At 29.2% G+C, this 5,739-nt stretch overlaps 1 long non-coding RNA gene across 1 annotated transcript; it reads left to right on the forward strand.

Moving 5' to 3' along the window:
* The first annotated feature begins 3,515 nt into the window (after window positions 1–3,515).
* Window positions 3,516–4,973, forward strand: LOC139904786 (uncharacterized). The gene is made up of 2 exons (XR_011778989.1): window positions 3,516–3,687; window positions 3,890–4,973. It is a non-coding gene; the product is annotated as an uncharacterized lncRNA (long non-coding RNA).
* The last annotated feature ends 766 nt before the right edge of the window (window positions 4,974–5,739 follow it).

Raw genomic sequence — 5,739 nt, forward strand, 5'->3', positions numbered from 1 at the left:
TATATAGAATTAAAGTAAACACACTTAATTGTTATATATCTGCCTTTAATAACTACATCACTCCCTTCATCCCTCTTCCGATCAGGGGGGCCACCTTCTATGTCTAAACATAGTTACTACATATGAATAAAAAAAGTCTGTGGATATATCCTCTTTTTACATTACATCTGAAAGAGAACAATTATTCACCCTGGGCTCTAGACTTGTTTTCAAATACTTAGCAGTTATTATATATATTACTTCAAAAACGAAATATTCATTAAACTTTTCAAATTACATAAGTTGTACATTGCTTCATTCCTTGAATATTTTGCAATAATCATTATAGCTTTGAGCTAAATATGTTGAACAGTGGAACATATATTTATTAATAGTTCTATGACAATTAAATTAAGTACCTTACGATATTTCCACAGGGAATTTGATTATAATAGTATGTATGGCACAAGAAAACCAATACTCGTAATGATTCAAAAAAAAGTTTAAAATTCATATGTTGAAATAAATATAATAAGAAACAAATTATTTAATCGTCTTAAATGTATGTCAATATAATTCATGAGTTATACCAAAATATCGGAGTAATTATAAAAAATATTGATTATTAATAAGTTTGAAAGCCTGACGAAAAACTTTGTATAAATCTACGTCCAATATTTAATGAACCCCCTCCTTCCCCTCAAAATCAGTCATGAAGCACCTTAGATTTTAACTTAAAGTATACAGAGGAAAATTCGGAAAAGATCCAATTTTTCTCAAAAACAAATCTAAATATTCATCTAAAAGCGAATTTACTAAAAACGCTCCATTATAGAGGGAGTAGATGATAAATTTTGATGAAAATAGTTTGCCTTTTTTTAGCTCATTCGTTTTTCTGTAGTTGTTTAACATGCTCAAAATACACACAATTTCTATCATTAATAATCTTTGACATCAGATATGTTGTTAACAACATCTACTTTTCTTTTTGATTAACACAACTTTCACATCGAATCATAATTAACATAACGTTTACTCACAAGTAAAAAATGGGAACAGTTATAAGGTCAAAATTTATATCAATGAATAGAGGCAAGAATGGAAATTCTTGGTTTCAGAAATATCTGAGATTATAGTAATATAAGAATATTATCGTTAACAGTTATTTTTTGCCATTAATAAATACAATTATCAAATTCAAAATACGATGAATATAATTGATGTAAAAGGTTTTTTTTGTAATTATAAAAGTGTTTTTATTGATTCCGTATGTTGTTCTGAACTCGAAATATTTCTATTTTTAGTCTGAAAATGATGAAAACCGACACTCTTCATTAGACCCTTATAATTTATTCATTGTGAAAAGGAATATTATAATTTATATTATAGAAAAATATTTAATGTTTATTTAAAAAAAATAACTTATTAAAAAATATGTGTATCCAAGGATTTTTGCTGTACTTCGTAGTTTTTAATAGTCTTATTTTTTATGGGTGTCTACTAGCAAATTGGCATTTTTTATAATAATAAAAATATATTTTAGACCCGTTTTATCAATCGTACTTTTAATTTGGTTATTGGTTCAGAGTCGAAAAATAACTTTGAATGATAATAATCTCGAATTACTATAGTCTCAGATATTTCTGAAACCCAACAAACCTGAGATTAGTGTTGGATTCTACATTCAAAGGTAAATTCCATTTTTGCCTTCAATTACAAAAAAAAATATTAAAAAATATTTGAATTTCCTAGTGTAATTATACCCATAATTAGTGATGAAATACGATAAGTTGCTGTAAATGTTTGAGTGTATACTACAATCAATTTTTGGAGAGTATTGTGCTTGGCCTGTTCAGCCGTGAATTATCGTGCGTGGAGTATAGTGGACTCAAAGATAGAAATTCGCCATATTTAATATTTTTACTAACTGAAAGGGAAAACGCATCAAAAGAGACCAAGAAAATTTTCAATGTATACGGGGCCGATACTCTTTCGGTTAGTTTTGCACAACAGTGGTTCGATCGATTTCGTTCTGGTGGAGGTGAATGATGCACTTTGGGCTGACTGGATTGTTGTCGAAAATATCCATAAAATCATAGAAAATATCGAGATAGACCGTCATGTTATCAGTCGTATCATCGCTCAAGAGCTGAACATTGATCATCAAAACGTTTTGCACCATTTGCAGAAGGCTGGATACAAAAAGAAACAGGAGGAAACGTATTTTATCAAGACAACGCCAGGCTACACAGAGCTCGAAGGGAAGTTGTTATGCATCCAACCTACTCTCTGGACTTGGAATAAGTGACTACCACCTGTTCCTGTCTTTTGTTAACGCGATTGGGGTACAAATTTGGTCTCAATAGAAGACTGTGAAACTTGGCTGTGCGATTTTTTTACCAATAGGGACAAGGGCATTATGAAGTTGAATTCTCGTTGGTAACAAGTTATTAAACAGAACTGGTCATACTTGGCTTAAATGGAAGAATACTTCTTATAACCATTGAAATAAAGCGAAAAATACAAAATTACGTTTTCCCCATCTATTATTTCTTTATATACGATAACTAAATAAATCAAACTTTTTGTATAATGTTTATATAACTTTGTTTACACTTTTCATTACGACTGACGTCATTTGATAAGGACTAAATGCTCTATTCTTTTTTTTTCATATTCATTTAAGTACACAAGTCAACAAAATTTTATTTATTTATCTATTTGTTGTAGTACTTGACACCTTGATTGCCAATCTGTAATTGGTAATTTCAGACTTGAGAATATAAAGTAAAATTTACCAGCGTTCAGGGGAAAGCAAGTTCAATGAACGAAACGAAATTTTGTAACAGAAACATAAAGAGAACAGGACTTCATCAAGCATGTTTGGGATCCCATCTTCATACCAAAGTAGATGTATTTTAAATATTGTATCTTTTCTCTGGTATTTTTCACAAAAGTACTCTTGAAGGACGAGCAGCCAATCTAGTTACCAGGAATGTAATAATAATAAAACAATAAGCAGCTCCCTAAAGTATATACTGCAATAAATTAGCCAAGGCATGGAGTCCAAATTGGTTAGGAAGACATCGAACCACGAACTCTTGTATGGGTTTGGGGGAGACAGCAATCTCGAGTGAGTGGCTTCAAAAGTTATTATTAAATTACAATCACAGTGAGCTGGAGCAGCATAGTTTTACAAAAAAAAAAAAAAAAACAGTGACATCTGGCTTTCAGAGTCTATTAAGAATAAAATATTTTAGGCAAGAAACCATAGTTTACAATTTCTAAATTTGATCAAAAAAAATGATTTTAAAGCACCTTCAAAATCGTTTTTCCAATTTGTTGAAGCTTCTGGTCGCCATATGATTATATATTTTTTATCATATTATGATCTTATTTTATCATTCTCAACTCTCAAAAGTAATATAAAAATCCGCATTTATTATTATTCTCACACAATCATATATACATATCAATAAATTATCTCTGGCACTATTTTGCTAAATGCTCAATTTTATTCTCGTTTGTATTATCCTTATTACTATATTTTAAATTTTAAACATATTGGGAAAACTTTTTTTTTGACTGAGTATTTTAGAACTGTTGATTACAAGTTTTTAGTTATTTGAGCATGTTTCCTCCATTGATCTGGCTGTTGATGACTTTGAAAGAACAAAATACTCAATTTCTTCTCCCCCGCCTTTAATTGTTGCTGCAATCAGTAGAGTTGCCATTCTTTCGAAATTTTTCCAGTATCAATGACTTTTTTCCGTGTGAATTTCTGGAGATGCAATAATATTTTTGACCAAGGTCAGCTGCAGATTTTTTAAAGCGAGTTGATCAGAAAGGTTCCTCTTTAATGAGAAAAATTCTAAATCCTTTTGAACTGAACATCCTGGGTTAATCATAGGACATTTTTCATTTGAAAATTCATTATTGTTTGCATTATCAAGCTGCTACTTATCTTTTTCGAAACGTTGCTTTTCTTCTGTTTATTTCCCTTTTCGGAGGCCTTATCTTTTGCACCCATATGGATATTTTCTACTGCTCTGAGCATTTTTTAAAACTCCTCATGTTCTTGTACTTTATCTATTCCTAGCGTTGAATGCAGTATTTCTTCTGTCTTGGAATTAGTGATATCAAAAAACCTATTTATGTTTTTCAAACATTTTGTCCTTTAATTGTGTTAATTTAAAGCTTGCTATTCCTTGTTGTACTTGATAAGTTTGTAATTGGCACAATCTTTTATAACTGTAGGTAAGTAGCATCTTATCAAAACAATTGGAAATCATCGATAACAACTCCAGCTTGTTTCATATCTAAACTCCCCTTGCCTGGTATTTAATTATAGTGCAATGAAACATGTTTTACATAGTGAAAATATTTCAAAACTTGAACAACTGTAGGTAAGGTTAATGATTCCACCACAGAAATGGGTTGGCCTTAATAGTAAATTTCCATACAGCTTCTAGTAGCAGGTTTAACTTTAGCCATAATGCACTTTCAAGGTGATATAAATAACTCAAACTATATTTATGCAGAAAAAGGTCTAAATTAAACAAAAATGAGCCTAAAATATAAAAAAAATTATTTTAAAAAACTATAAAGTGAAATATTGATTTCCAGTTGTATTAGAATGAAAATATAGGTAAAAAAAATAAATATAAATTATAGAATTAGTCATATTCACTGAAATATAAAGTTTTCATGTGCTGAAAAAACCATAAAATTTGTAGTAATTTTTCCCTTAAAAATTGAGTAAATCTTTAAGGTTCCAGAGCTGGCTGAATTTTTAAGATATCTGTATGATTTTTGTTATGTTACTTATATTATGAAAAACCTCATAATAAAACAGCACAGGTTTCATGATACCAAAATATTTAATTTTTTGGGACATTTCAAAGCATATTCATATATTTATGTATGTTATTTGCAGGTATAATCATCACAAATGCTATAACTCCGAAATATATTGCCTATCAAGCATATATATATAAACAAAACAGGAAATAGAAGTAGAAGATATTACTATTATTATTGAAATACGAGTATTCTTTTAGGAATATTCAATTTGAAATGTTATGTTATTTAGACGATTTCCAATGTATACATTTTTTTCATACGTCAAACTAAAATACTGATCATTAAATATAGCATTTAATCGTATGTTGTTTATTTCAAATGTAATATAATATTGTAGTACTTTCGTCGGGAGTCTTTGACTTATTATTTAATTTCGGCAGTTAGGAAATATACAATTATAATTTGTTGAAGAAAACCGACTTGAATCTGACTCAAAAAACTCGAATTTCATATAATTAAGTTCCTTAATATTGAAGCTAGAGACGTGATTTTGGTTTCAAAATGTCTTTTTTATCATTATCTATTAGATAAAACAGGTTTAAAAGGAAAAAAATGAATATTAATTTTTTTGTAACATATATGAAAACTTAAATAATGCAACTAAGCTTAACATTTGTGCTAAATACTTGTTGCCAAAGAAAAGTAGGTATATATGAAATCAATTAAATTAGCAGGCACTGAAAGTACATACCAAAGATGTTTAGATTTAATTTTGTTTTTGATCGTTTAGAGTTGAGAAATGTAGGATAATAAGAGTAAAATATGTCATCCTTGCAAATATAATAGCCAATTTATTATCAGTGATTATGAAATGGGGATACACGTACACTTTGGTGTACTTGGAGGCACTCCAGGGGGTACTTGAAATAATATTTTACATGTGGTACCTAACTCATG

This window comes from Lepeophtheirus salmonis, chromosome 2, assembly GCF_016086655.4.
Source record: "Lepeophtheirus salmonis chromosome 2, UVic_Lsal_1.4, whole genome shotgun sequence".
Classification (NCBI taxonomy): Eukaryota; Metazoa; Arthropoda; class Copepoda; order Siphonostomatoida; family Caligidae; genus Lepeophtheirus; species Lepeophtheirus salmonis.